A 15660-nucleotide genomic window follows, 5' to 3' on the forward strand; every position below is an offset into this window, starting at 1 on the left:
CCTCTTGACAGATTGTAGCCCTCTTGAACCCAATAAAGGCTGCTCCCATTGTCTTTTGTGCCGTTTTGAGCCATTCAGTTCTTGCACATGTGTTTGCTGCATAACCTACTGACACATGTTTTAGGTAAGACACTGGATGCACCACAGAACTGTACAACAATGTCTTTGATCAGTGCATTCAACCGTGGCAAACTGGCTGCCTCTAAAAGGCAATGTAAGCCAGAGACTGACTAATGAAGCCAAGAGTCATTACATGCATCCTGTGAAGACATAGCAAAAGTATATCCCCGCATGTGATCTGGTAGAAGCAAGTAAAATCATGGGTGGCTGAGATCCAAAGTGAAGTCCTGAAGAAATGAAATGGCAAGAGTTAGTCCAAGAGCAAGCATGATGACGTAATGAGGCTGGAGTTTATCATTACCAACCTAGTTGGATGAAGGGTGGAAGAGGACGGTGTCCATGGGCATGCAGGGATGGTGTGTGAAGTGAGTGTTGAGCTGCTGCCACCTGGAATTTGTGGCATCTAGTTTCTGGTGAAGAGTTGGAAGCTGCAAATAAACGAGGCACTAATGCCTGGAAATAGGTGGTTGCTGTTCATAACTGCGATTCTGAATTCCTCAACGAAACCTTGAGGGGAAAATCTGAAATTGTTTTGCATGACTCTAGAATTCTGAGATTGCCATTTTCGTCATTTCTTCCCACTTTTCCTTCCATTGCTCACATTGTTCATTGCAATAGAAATTCCACCGCAAGTCTTAAAATCATTCTGGCCTCCTATTGATATATGCATATGTTGTCATCGTTCATGGGCTAATATTCCTTCTCCAGCGAAGTTCAGTGCTGAAATGAGTGCTGTTGCCGCTGACCTGTTGACTGAGATTAGTAGGACTCTGGGGCTAGTGGTCATCCTGTGCTCTTGAAGGTGGTGAGATCACTTCTATTCTTGACATCCTGGGCCAAGGAGTGGCAGTTGGAGTTTAATTGAGATAAATGTGAGGTTTTGCTTGTAAGACAAACCAGGACAGGACTTATACACTTAATGGTAAAGTCCTTGGGTGTGTTGCTAAAGAAAGAGACCTTGGAATGCAGGTTTGGAAGTTCCTCAAAAGTGAAGTAACAGGTAGACAGGGTAGTGAAGAAGGCGTTTGGTACACTTGCATTTATTCATCGGTGCATTGAGCATAGGCGTTGGGATGTCATGTTGCAGCTGGTTAGGCCACTTTTAGAATATTGCAAGCAATTCTGGTCTTCCTCTTACAGGAAAGATGTTTTAAATTTGAAAGGGTGCGGACAAGATTTAGAAGGATGTTGTCCAGATTGGAGCGCTCAAGCTATAGAGAGAGGCTAAATTGGCCATTTTCCCCAGGAGTATCAGAAGCTGAAGGGTGACCTTGTAGAGGTTTACAAATCATGAGGGACATGGATAGGGTGAACAGCCAAAGTCATTTTCCCAGGGTAAGGGAGTCCAAAAGAGGGCTTAGGTTTAAGGTGAGAGGGGAAAGATTTAACAGGGACATCTTAAAAGGGACAAATTTTTCACGCTGAGTATGGTGTACGCATGGAATCTGCCACAGGAAGTGGTGAGGGCTGGTACTATTACAACATTTAAAAGGCATCTGCTAGGGTATCTAAACAGGAAAGGTTTAGGGGGATTTTGGGCCAAATGTTGGCAAATGGGACTAGATTAGTTTAGGATATCAGTTGGCATGGACAAGTTGGACCGAAGGGTCTGTGTCCATGCTGTCTGACTCTTTGACAGTTCACGAAGGCAGCTCACCACCACCTTCTCAAAGGCAACTAGGGATGGGCAATAAATGCTAGCAACCCAGCAATGTCCACACCCACAAGTGTATAAATGGGAAAACTTAGAGCAAAGGTAAAGTTCACATGATTATGGCAAGCCAGCCAGTACACGAGGTACAATCGTGTTGCACAAAACACAGCTTTCTGATGCGTCAAAATAACCATTCTCTTCCCTCTATGTGTGTTATCTGTATATTGACTGTTGGTGCTTATTCAATCAAGTTGTCTTCCCAGCTGAGCCTGATCATGTGCTCGCCCACTGTTTATATATGCATTTTCAGCAGAACACAAATGAAGAGCAGGAAATCTGGCTTAGTTTCCTTTCATAGAAATCGAAGCCCCTTGCAGTTATTCTACAATTGTTTCAGGTGTGATTAACAAACCAGAATCTGAAAGAGGCAACATTTCACTGTCTGCATGTCTCAGGGGCTCAAAGACATTTTCAATTATCCCATAAATTCCTTTGCCAAAACATAATTGCCTTTATCCTGATGTTACTGAAATCAATTATTACAAAACATGTAAAATTTGTATTTTAATCTGATGTCATTCACAACATTGCTCAAAATTTAGTCAAAATTGACAGTTAGCAGTACAAATTAAAAATGAAGGAGGAAGTATCGCTGTTTAGGGCCGACTGAGGAAAAACACGTTTTACTCAGATGGCTTGGAATTCTCTACGCCAAAGGGCTGTCTCAGTCTTTGAAAATGTTTATGAGTGAGATTAATAGATTTCTGAATACCAGTGGATTACGAAGGGCTATGGGGATAGGGCAAGTCAAAGACATTGAAATATTCAGCTGATTGTATTAAATGGCAAAGCAAGCTCAACGGGCTGAATGGCCTATTCCTATGTTCGTAAATAGACACAAATTGCTGTGACCCACCACACCGCACCCTCCCCCACCTACATTTTTAGAATCACTGTTCTGGGATTCTAAGGTATTCTTCCAGCAGCAGTAGCCATAGCCTCTCCCGGGATGCTACTGAGCACAAGAACTGCCTGCTAGATAGTCCAGGTGGGACTTCCATCCTAAAGGTCTTGTTTTCAGGGGAAGGTCCACCAGCGGCTGCCTGGCATGTGGTTCAGCAGGACCTCCCTGAACAAGGCATCCCAGGTCTCATGTCAGCTGTGCGACCAACACAAGACTCCTGAAGCCACAATAATATTCTGCCCAGGAAAGTCTGTTTGTATGAAACTATCATTTGTGTTTACAATGTGAAAACAGCATTAAAAGAAGGTAATCGTTTAAACATGTTTAGAGTATTTTTTCACGTGGCAAGTTATATCTTCCCTTATTGAATGCTGTGTAAAAATAATTTGCCTCGTCTTAATTTTACAAACAAGCTGTGCAAAAAAACTATTTTAACAATAATTTGCCAGGAATTGTCTGTTTGCCTGAACGCTTTAAAATTTATAAATTCAGTCTGGTAAGAATTGGAATCGAGACATTGAATTGAGTCCACCAACAAATGGAATCCATTTACTCTTCCCCCCCTTCAAAAACAAACAGCAATACTCTGCTGGTTCACTGCACTCAGAGTCATGATTCAATCAGTACAATTATAGCAAACATCACAAAGTATAAATAGAAATATTCTATAAATGTTAAATATAGATCCTTAATGGTGTAATAGAGTAACTAACCTGGTATATGCAGTCTTCTAAAAACTAAAGCAAAAGGAGATTTTTACAAAAACCCATTTACACTGCATGAAAATGTCAGTTAAGACACACTGGCTTACAATTCCAACGTAAACTGAAGAACTAAGCAGGATTAGGTAGTAAGAACCTGGACTTATTTCTGGAGCGGCAAGGTGATCCAGCTTAATTGGTTCTTCTGCTACAAACTTCAAGTTCATTGCACATAAGTCAGGTCCTGATGGAGCCAAATTCATGGAATCTGCAGGATTTCTGCACATGTTTGTTTTGTCTGCAAGTTGCTTTAAGTAGTTGGTAACAATGAATAGCAAAGGAAGAATAAAAACATGTTCTGAGCATAATCTCTTTTTAAGCTGTGGTATTAACATCTCCCTGATGTCATTAAGACCCAGTTTAAAAGATAACTATGAAAACTGCTCTTTAATCAATTTTACAGTTCAACAGCTGTAGCAAAGTGAATGGATAAAGTACAAAAATCCTTTTGACCTTATAAGGCAAAATCTTAATTTGTGGAATAGTTCCATCATAAAATACTCAGTGTAAACAGAGTAGTTATTAGACTACAGCTAATCATGCAAGCTGGTTTCTTGCCACATACAGTGTTTAATGTCTAACAAGGAGCACTCCTGCATTCAGCAAGGTCAACGCTTCTCATCGGAAAAGAATCAGACAAACAACACAAAGTGCCATTATTTCAGAAAAGATTGTAGGAACTGAAACAAGACAGCGTTGTCCATTAATTATCTTTGCAGACCCTGTTATCGTGCCAGTTGGTTCAGCTGTTGCAATGCAGCTATTTCTTTCATTCTGAGCAATTTGTGTCTATTGCGTTTGTGTCACAACCAGCAAAAAGAAACGGGTTTTCAGTCCATCAAAATTGTATTTCTATTCAATGCACTGACAAAGTATATTTCCTTTAATGGCAATGTTTTATACTCTTTAAATTTCTTCTTTTTTCAATCTTATAGGAAAATACAAAATTCAGTCCCTCAAGCATGTTCTGCCATTCAGTTAGATCAGGCATGTGCGTGTAATTTAACAATGCATCAAGTGAGCCTGGCTTTGGTTCCATAGTGCGCCTAAACCAAATTTATCAAGATCGGATTTGAAATTTTGTATTGATCCGATCTTAACTACATTTGTGGGGAAAGATAGCTTTTAGGCTTCTGCTAAAAAACAGAGAAAATCCAACTGCTTCCATGATGGATGATCGGAGTTTAAGCTTTCTTTAATCGTGTTAGCAAGCAGCCCCTGTTTGGTGCAAAGGATATGTGGACCTTGTTACTTCTGCAGTTTTTGGTCTTTGTTGAATAAATGTTTTCTGATCCACCTGATTGTATGCTTGTTATCTTCAGGACGATCCCACTTTCTAGTATCTACATTTGACAGGTATTACACACCTTAAGGGAGAAAGCTGCAGTCAGTGAGATGGGTCTGCAACATCATGTGGTGCTAAGTTTAGGTTGCTCTGGAGGCTTCAGTCAGTTTAAGATATCTGAGGGTTGTACAGTGAAGTCTCTCATGAAAGGCAGCAAGGTTAAGACAAATGCTCAGGTACCTCCTTTGACCTTCTGTCATTGGTAAACCCTAAATGTTTATGGGTTTGTATAGACAACTAAATTGCCCTGAAAATTTTAAATGACCGATAGAAATGCATTGAACCTTTGCACTGAGCGAGGCCATGGTTTGCGCACCTTCTTTTAGCAGATGTATGAGCAATGAGGGAGTCTGACTATAAATCCCATCCTCAGGAAACAGTGCACGCCCTTGAAATGCAGATGGATTGAATGAAATTTTACTTCCAAACATGTGTGGAGTCATCACTGATACCATACTCTCACCCACAAAATGGGTGTAAGTGCAAAAATGTGTGTGCGGGCCAGGTTCTACTGTAGTGATTGTACTAAGGTCAGCCAGGTGGATCTCATAGAATATGAGATCCCTGATTGGGGCTGTTAGTCTGATCCTTTCAGTGGGTCCTGGCTGACAGATGTAAAAAGGAGTGTCAGAGGTCCTGTTCATTCTGAGAGTTATAGGGTCATGGAGCCACACAGTAATACAACACGGAAAGAGGGCCTTTGGCCCAAAATGGTCCATGCTGACCATGGTGTCCACTCCAATTGCCTAGTTCCAGCTGTCTGCATTTGGTCCATATCCCTCGAAACCCTTCCCATCCGTGCACTTATCCAAATGGTTTTTAAATGTCACAATCCTACCAGCCTTAACCACTTTCTTTGGCAGCCTATTCCATATACGCACCATGAAAGAAGTTTCCCCTCAGATCCCTCTTAAATCTTTCTCCTCTCACCTTAGAGAGTTGACTCTGAGGGAGCAGGACCAGTGTCAAGTACTGAGCACATACAAATAAAAGGTGATTTGGGTATGGGATTCTGTGGAGTTATTTCATTTACTACAATCCCTGCAGTTTGCTTATGGTCTCGGTGTTGTCTGAATTGAAGGGTAGCGTTCAAGCTGCAATCAGCATGGATCCAAAACATTAACCTCATTTGAAAAATTCTTGTGCCTAGAAATTGGAAAATTCAACTCATTTTGTTAGTTTGCGTGACTTGAGGCCATGCATTTAGGTTTTTAATTGGTGATCAAGACTCTGTAGTAACAGGTAACAATGCCAGTAAAACTTCAATGGAGGAGGCCAACGATACAACAAGGCTAGGCCACTGAATAAAACAGCATCCTGAACCAAGCCATAGGAAATGTGAAGACATATTTCAAGTACCTGGAAAAATCTGCTAGAGTTCAATGATGCAGTCCAGTGGGCCGATGAATCATTTTAGTTTGCTGCACTCATCAATGAAATTACAATTAATATACACTGATGCTCAATTCAATGGAACAAAATAATGGCTAGTGATTCACTGTCATGATGGAAATGAAAACGTGTCTCCATCAAGTCACAGAAAACATAACAAACAACTTAGAAACTGTTCACAAGATGTTTGAAAGTCCCTCTCAGAAGCCATTTCTTAATTAAGCTTGCAAATGACTAGACATTTAGATGATATGATCTTTGTAAAACTTTCCACATATTTAAGCTCTGACATTCAATGATGACTAAGTAATTAGAAACCCAACATTATGTCATGAAAAATGTAGTTACAACTCTGCCTTGAAGTTTCCCAATGTCCAGTTATTGCCATATTCCTACAAGCGTTTTGATTTAGTAGTCCAGCTTGCAAAGCAATTAAATTTATCTGTTCCCAGCCTGGTAATACACACATTTTAACATCAAACAGCCAGTTTTAATCTTCAAAGCAGCTTTTAACAAATACAAAGAGGGCCTGTAAATACAGACAACTCCCAACGGCAGGGTTGTGCAGCTAGCTGCATAGATCAATTGCTTTTGCAAGTCAAGCTTCAGCCAGAAATACACTTGACTGAAGCCAGAGTTTATGTCATTACTTATCCTCAAATATTATTAAAATATTTTGGATAAATTCCCCATTCTGTTTTCTGGAGTAAGGTGTCCAGTTTTAATCTCTGAAACATCAGGGTGACAGAGAAGTGTGGAAGATGTAACAGATAAAGCTGCTGGCTGATACATCAGAGCAGCCACTGAAGTATGTGTCATGGATTGGCTCAAACTTAAAAACTGAAGTTTTTCTCATGGACTAAATAACCATTTACATCTGATTTCTGATTAATGTCTGATGAAGGGTTTAGGCCTGAAATTTCAGTTTTCCTGCTCCTAAGATGCTGCTTGGCCTTCTGTGTTCATCCAGCTCCATACTTTGTTATCTTTGATTCTCCAGCATCTGCAGTTCCTATTATCTCTGATCTCATTTACATCCATATTTTTGTTGTCACTCCTGTCTCTTTCTCTCTCTGAAATGTCCCATACACCAAAGAGTTGAGGTGCTAGTATGTCTGCTAAGAAATATAGAAAGTGAGATTTCTTTTCCCTGTGGAAAGTTGTTGAAACAATTGATTCAAGGCAGAGTTAGGTACATTTTTGTTAACCAAGGGAGTTGAAAACAATGGATTAAAACTTGACATGGAAGCATAACGTGGAAAGACCTTCACTTGTCCACTTTGGCAGGAAGTAAAGAAAAATAGTACACTATTTAAGTTGAAAGATTTAAGAAATTTGATATGCAGAGGGATCTGGGGTGTGCTGGCACATGAATCACAGAGTTAATATGTAGCTACAACAAGTGATTAGGAAAGTAGTGGAATGTTGCCATTATTTGCAAGGGAATTGGAATATAAAAGTAAGCAAGTTTTACTGAAGCTGGATTTGATTAAATAAGGAACTAAATTATATTCTATTTGATTATGGTTTGCTGTAAAACTCTAAGAGAGAATTAACAACGAGGCTCAGGTCAAAGGTAAGGTCATGGATTTATGATGTTATGGCTCATGCTAATGTAAACCAAGGCCAGCAAATGCGAAAATGATTTCAGCAAAAATGTTTTAACTTAAATCCACAGTTATATTTTAAAATGGTTAAGTTTCATAATTTAAAGTATTAACAGGCTTATGTGTATTGTATGGTTATTTTGAGCTTTAACTTATAATAGGCATCAACAGTTGTCGTGAACTTATACATGGTTCTGTTGGTTTGGCATTTTCCAGAATGCTTGGATGAATTAGTTTGGGTGATATTAAATCGCTGGGAGGCCTGGCACTGCATGCTTTGAGCAGATGCACCAATTGTTCTAGAGGTGCCACCTTATCTTGGTAAAGTTGGGAAGCTAAGGGAGACAAGCTGTTACAAAAGTCTTGTAAAGTAATTAGCATGTCAAAGAATAAATTAGGAGGCAGTAGGAATTGTTGTCACTGAGATAACCATTACTTATAAAGAAACCAATTCAGAATGCAGGAACAATCAGAGGTTGATCATGTGCTGTTCGTGCGTTTGCAAGTTAATGACATTTCTGAACGGCTATGATCATGCACTGCATTAGTGGTTAGCAAGGTGATTCTTAGTGGTTCAGTGCAGAAGAAAGAAAGACTTAAGACAGGAGAACTCAGGGTGGCACGGTGGCTCAGTGGTTAGCACTGCTGCCTCACGCTGTGAGAAACCTGGTTTTGATTCCATCCTTGGGTGACCATCAGTGTGGAGTTTGCACATTCTCCTTGTGTCTGTGTGGGCTTCTGCCAGTTACTTCTGTTTCATTCCGCAGTCCAAATATACACAGGTTGGGTGGATTGAGCATGCTACATTGTATGGAGTGTGCTAACTAGGTGGATTAGCCATGGGAAATACAAGGTTACATGGATAGGGAGGGAAGCTCTTTAGAGGGTCGGTGTAGACTCAATGAGCCAAATGGACTCTTTCTACACTGTAGGGATTCTATGATGCTAATTTCAATCAACAGAAGTGAAGAAGAAGTGTTTGCCCAGTTAAGCTGTGTGATGATCTTGTATCCTACTACGACCACTTTCATGAAGCACAATTTATTTTGTACTTGTTAAAATAAACCTACTAAATTCTGGAAAATTCATGAAGACATATTTGTTCTTGGAATGAGCATTGTGACTAATCAGGACTAATAAATTTTGAAACTGACAGTCTCAAATTCAATCTATAATTGTAATTAACTTCAATTGTAAGACATGCGTCAAAGTGCACTTCAAAACTGTAGAGGAACAGCTGGTGGAAGCTGTACCAGTCTTAAGCCTTGACAGACAGAGGAAGCCAGACCCATGCTGAGCCTCTGGTCACAGCTATAAGAAATCTCCTCCACGTACAGTGACAGACACAGCTGCCAGAGGCTAGACACAATTCTAGGAAGATAATGGAGGAGTCCATTCGGGCTATCAGTTCTGCTATGTCTTAGATGTGAGAACATTTGGGTTCCTCCTCCTCAGTGGCTACCAAATAGGCACTCACAGCTGCATGCCATCACTCTGGGCATGGGTTATATTCATCAGTGACTTGTCAAGATGGGCACAGTGCCCACGCCTCTACTTGTAGTTCAGGAGGTGCCATTGCACACAAAGGGAAGAAAAGCATCTTTCTGCAGATGCTTCTCAGGATATTCCAAGGCGAGAAGCCATTCTTTAACCCCCAGCAATCCCAATGGCTCCAGAAGCCACAGAGGAAGAGAATGCCATAAAGTAACCCCTCAGCAGTAACCATAAAGGAACTCCTCAGCATGCCTGGCCCTCTAGGCCTTGGGTAACCAGAGTAAGTTTGCAATGGTCTCACAGGTACAACTGATGTGGAGGCAGCCTGAAGATTGATGGCCCATCACCTGTCACAATGATTGTAAACTCAAGGGAAGAAGTTTACTGCACTATTGTAAGGATGTGTAACTTTTAAACATTACCCCTTTGATGCAATACCTCTCTCCGGTGAAAAAAAATCTAATTTCTTACTTTTGTGATCATGAAATGTATAGTTGTTGGTAGAAAAAGCTTCAGTGATGATGGCAGGCCTATACCTCAGAGATATTTCTCATCAGTTATTTCATGTGGATACCTGAAAAGTTTTCACCCCCTCAGCTCTGTATCTGGGGTTAATGCAGTTGTTCTCCAAGAAGTGGGTTTAACCCTTGCACATGTGGACATCTTTCATTTGGATTTAATCTTATTGAAGCATTAATTAGCTTAAATGATGATGACAATTATTACTATCTTGTATTGAGTATTATTAAGAGAGACAGATGGAAGTGCTCATTAAATTTGTACTGAATGTGGTAAGACTGAGACTCGTGCACACAGAGCAATCATGTTCAATTCTTTAACATTAGTCATCTAAATGTTGAATCCTGGACTGGATGCTGCAATTTTTTTTGAATATTGCTTTCTTGCCTACATACCTTCATTGGGAGAGACTGACAAGATAACATATCAATATTATGAGTATACTCAACAATCTCAGTTAAAAAGTTACTGCCAGTTTGACAATGACACAAATGATGGACATCCTTTTGACATGATGCATTTTACAATGTCTTAAGCACAAGGCAAAATAATTGGATATGGTATTCTGTTCAAAGAGTTCTGTCTGTGACAGGCTCCTGCTCAACAAAATAATCTCTTATTATAATTACGGTGGAACCTTCTGATCCCAGAGACAGTAAGCTTGGAGGCAGGAACAACACTTAATTATGGGAAGTAGAGACACAGCCAAATGTCACTGTTTTCCAACCTCCACCAGAATCAAGTTCCTTCCTGCTGCAGCGCCAATCAAAGGCCCTACATAGCACCTTAAAGACCACTGTAGGGCCTCCACCTGTTGGCCAAACCTGCGAGCAGCTTGTCTGCTGGTGCTGGTGAGTGTACAGGGGGTGTCAACCACTTTATTGAAAAGGACTGGAAACTTGTGACATTGCTGAGTACTAGAGCTGCCAGTCTCAGAATGCTTGGCAACTCTTACTATGCGAGGCCTGCTCTCAGGTTTGGCATATAGCACTTGCTATATGGCAACAGGCTTGCTGGTAACTGTGTTAGCTATAGTGTTAACACGCAGAGACCTTACAGAGGTCTTTAATATGCTACATAAGGATTTTGTTTGGCTCTGCAGCAGGCAGACCAGCCCTCCTGATCTTTATTCCAGGCACCAGCATTAAATAGAGCGGGTCTTTTCCGGGGAAGAGCAGCGTGGATACTTCACTAGGTTGCCCAGCCAGCTGACAAGATCTTAACTACTTCAAAAGATTCTGCTCCTTATGTGATACATAAGATCTTTTTCTGTTCCCAAAGAACCTGATCCTTTATGAACTTGGTGCCAAAATGAGTGAAATTGGTTGTGTCAACCTTCTTGAATTCAGTGTTTAGAGGAACATTGTCACAATGTGTGTTTCTTAGGCCACAGGCTTGGAATTTTTAAAATGTCCATGTGGAGGTGTTTGCTCCTTTTACTATTCAGATATCCATTAAAATGAGCAGGCCTCCCAAACAACTGAAGAGAAAATTACATTTATTTAGCTCCTTTCCAGACCACAGGACTTCCCAAAGCTCTTTAAAATCGGAAATAATTTTGAAGTGTTGCCACTGCTTAGAGTCATAGAGTCATGCTTTTGGTCCAACTCATCCATGCCGAACAAGTTTTCCAAACTAAACTAGTCCCATTTGCCTACACTTGGCCCAGATCCCTCTGAACCTTTCCAATTTCATATACCTATCCAAATGTCTTTTAAAATGTTGTGTATACCTGCATTTACCACGTCCTCTGGCAGATCGTTCCACACACAAGTTGTAATATAAACAGATAATATGCACACTGTAAGATTCCACAGAATACAATGTCATAGAATCACTGAATCCCTACAATGTGGAAGCAGATCGTTCTGCCAATCGAGTCCACACCAGCCTTCCGAAAAGCATCCAACCCAGGCCCAGTCCCCTAACCTATCCCTGCATATTCCATGGCTAAACTGTCAAGCCTGCACATCCCTGGACACTATGGGCAATTTAGCATGGCCAATCCACCTAAGCCACACACCTTTGGACTGTGGAAGGAAACTTGAGCTCCCGGAGGAAGCCCATTGCAGACACAGGAAAATGTGTGAACACCACACAGACAGTCACCTGAGGCTGAACTTGAAACCAGGTGCCCAGTGCTGTGAGGCAACAATGCTAACTATTGAGTTATCGTGCTGTCCGCCAGATATAGACCAGATAATGTATTGGAGTGATGTTCTTTGTGCAATCAATAACAGCCAGGGAGATTTATCCAACTCTAACTTTATGGGATTTCTTGCGTCCACTTGAGAGGGTTGCATATACTTTGGTTCTGTCTCATCTGAAAAGGTATTTACGTGTAAAAATAAAAGGATAGCTATAAGAGTTGGAAATACAAATAGGTTTCTGGTGGACGTTTAAGCCTACAATGTGTGTTCTGTTCTTGTTATATTTCTGTACTTTCAGCATTCTCTGCTTACATTATGAACTTTCCATGTATTATTCACACAAAAATAGGGAATACTCTAGTTTATAATGACAAGAGTATTATATCACATAATATCAAGGTGTTCCTTTACCTCTCTAGTAAATACAGCACTCTGGGTGACCTTTCACCTTAATGCCATGAGGTTGAATCACTGGAAGTAAACAAGTTAGTTATAACATTGTTGGAAGAAATTTGTGGTTTGGAAAGCCCCATCGACTTTTGGCTCCGCATTAGGAATATTCAAAGAATGAAACCACTGTGATTTTCATTTTTGTTTACACTTTTTGATAATTCATATATAGAATTTTAGAATGTATGCATCAGGGCCAGTGGTAACAAGGTGTGGAGCTGGATGAACACAGCAGGCCAAGCAGCATCTTAGGAGCACAAAAGCTCTTTTTGACGTTTCGGGCCTAGACCCTTCATCACAAAAGGGAGAGGGGGAGAGTGGTACTACATCTACATTTACTGATTTCCAACATTAGCCCAGAATAGTACACTATAAGGAGGATGTAAATGGGATGCAGTGATACAATGAGGTTGAATCACCAGGGGCTTTGCAGATGGTATATAATGTGGAAAATTGAAGTTACCCACTTTAGTAGGAAAAAATAGAAAGCCAGAAAACTTTTCAGATGAGAGAGACTAAGAAATTGTGGCATTCAGGGGATGCAGGTATCTGTAAATAGCCGGGGCCTTAACAGATATCTTTGCAGCGTCCTTAGACACGAGTGAGGTCCCGGAGGACTGGAGACTTGCTAATGTTGTCCCGTTGTTTAAAAAGGGCAGCAAGGATAATCCAGGTAATTATTGACTGGTGAGCCTGACATCAGTGGTAGGGAAGCTACTGGAGAAGATACTGAGGGATAGGATCTATTCCCATTTGGAAGAAAATGGGCTTATCAGTGATAGGCAACATGGTTTTGTGCAGGGAATGTCATGTCCTACCAACTTAATAGAATTCTTTGAGGACGTGACAAAGTTGATTGATGAGGGAAAGGCTGTAGATGTAATATACATGGACTTCAGTAAGGCATTTGATTAGGTTTCCCATGGCAGGCTGATGGAGAAAGTGAAGTCACATGGGGTCCAGGGTGTACTAGCCAGATGGATAAAAAAACTGGCTGGGCAACAGGGGACGGAGGGTAGTAGTAGAAGGGAGTTTCTCAAATTGGAGACCTGTGACCAGTGGTGTTCCACAGGGATCTGTGCTGGGACCACTGTTGTTTGTGATATATGTAAATAATCTGGAGGAAGGTGTAGGTGATCTGATCAGCAAGTTTGCTGATGACACTAAGATTGGTGGAGTAGCTGATAGTGAAGGGGACTGTCAGAGATTACAGCAGAATATAGATAGACTGGAGAGTTGGGCAGATAAATGGCAGATGGAGTTCAATCCAGGCAAATGTGAGGTGCTGCATTTTGGAAGATCAAGTTCAAGGGCGAACTATACAGTAAATGGAAAAGTCCTAGGGAAAATTGATGAACAGAGAGATCTGGGTGTTCAGGTCCATTGCTCCCTGAAGGTGACAATGCAGGTCAATAGGGTGGTCAAAAAGGCATACGGCATGCTTTCCTTCATCGGGAGGGGTATTGAGTACAAAAGTTGGCAGGTCACGTTGCAGTTGTATAGGACTTTGGTTCGGCCACATTTGGAGTACTGTGTACAGTTCTGGTCACCACATTACCAAAAGGATATGGATGCTTTGGAGAGGGTGCAGAGGAGGTTCACCAGGATGTTGCCTGGTATGGAGGGTGCTAGCTATGAAGAGAGGTTGAATAGATTAGGATTATTTTCATTAGAAAGATGGAGATTGAGGGGGGTCCTGATTGAGGTCTACAAAATCATGAGGGGTATAGACAGGGTGGATAGCAAAAAGCTTTTTCCCAGAGTGGGGGACTTGATTACTAGGGGTCATCAGTTCAAAGTGAGAGGAGGAAAGTTTAAGGGAGATAGAACATAGAACATAGAACATAGAACAGTACAGCACAGAACGGGCCCTTCAGCCCATGATGTTGTGCCAACCATTGATCCTCATGTATGCACCCTCAAATTTCTGTGACCATATGCATGTCCAGCAGTCTCTTAAATGACCCCAATGACCTTGCTTCCACAACTGCTAGCAACACATTCCATGCTCTCTCAACTGTGTAAAGAACCCGTCTCTGACATCCCCTCTATACTTTCCTCCAACCAGCTTAAAACTATGACCCCTCGTGCTAGCCATTTCTGCCCTGGGAAATGGTCTCTGGCTATCAACTCTATCTATGCCTCTTATCTTGAATACCTCAATTAGGTCCTCAATTAGGAAGTGCCTTTGTGTTTTCCCTAATTCATTCTGCCAAGCCTTTCTCGTGCCCCCTCCTGGCTCTCCTCAGACCATTTTTGAGCTCCTTCCTTGTTGCGTGTAATCCTCTCTAGCTGAACTTGACCCTAGCTTCCTCCACCTTATGTAAGCTGGCTTCTTCCTTTTCACAAGAAGCTCCACTGTTCTCGTCATCCAAAGTTCCTTTATCTTACCCCTTGCCTGTCTCAGAGGGACATATTTACTCATCACTCGCAACAACTGTTCCTTAAACAGTCTCCACATGTCTATAGTTCCCTTACCATGGAACAATTGCTCCCAGTCCATGCTTCCTAACTCATGTCTAATCGTGTCATAGTTTCCTCTTCCCCAAATACATATCCTCCCATTTTGCCTAATCCCCTCCTTCTCCATAGCTATGTAGAATGTGAGGCAGTTATGGTCACTATCACCAAAATGCTCTCCCACCACAAAATCTGATAAGTTCTTTACACAGAGGGTGGTGTGTGCCTGGAATGCATTGCCAGCGGAGGTGGTAGACGCAGACACGTTGGCATCTTTTAAGATATATTTGGACAGGTACATGAATGGGCAGGGAACAAATGGACACAGACCGTTAGAAAATAGATGACAGGTTAGACAGAGGATCTTGATTGGCGCAGGCTTGGAGGGCCGAAGGGCCTGTTCCTGTGCTGTAGGTTTCTTTGTTTCTTTATGTATGCAAATCATGGAAAGATAGCATTCAGGTGCAGCAAGCAATTAGAAGGAATGTGATACATTAACCTTTAGTAATACAAGAGTAAATGCAACTTAATATTATTATAAGGCCCTTGGTGAGATCACATACGTTAATTCTGGCCTCCTCATGTAGGAACCATACTCTTGCATTTGAGAATGCAATAAAAGTTCTCTGGGCTGATTCCCTGGATGATGGCTTTGTCATTTGAGGGAACATGGATCAGACTAGACACATGGCACGTAGAATTTAGAAGAATGAGCGAAGAGCTCATGGAGCCCTAAGATTCTGA

General features: G+C 41.3%; 1 protein-coding gene across 4 annotated transcripts in view; it reads right to left on the reverse strand.

Annotated features, from left to right (window-relative positions):
* Positions 1-15660, reverse strand: part of eml1 (EMAP like 1) — a 248697-nt gene that overhangs the window by 191719 nt on the left and 41318 nt on the right. Inside the window, exon 1 of one of the 4 annotated variants that reach the window (XM_048537399.2) lies at positions 3452-3583. The exons of 2 other annotated variants lie outside the window; for them this stretch is intronic. The gene's annotated coding sequence lies outside the window, so the exon portion shown is untranslated. Of the gene's footprint in view, positions 1-3451; positions 3584-15660 lie in introns of those variants that run through there. One more of the 4 variants, XM_059649107.1, reaches the window with a different exon arrangement.

This window comes from Stegostoma tigrinum, chromosome 10 (assembly GCF_030684315.1).
Source record: "Stegostoma tigrinum isolate sSteTig4 chromosome 10, sSteTig4.hap1, whole genome shotgun sequence".
Lineage (NCBI taxonomy): Eukaryota > Metazoa > Chordata > Chondrichthyes > Orectolobiformes > Stegostomatidae > Stegostoma > Stegostoma tigrinum.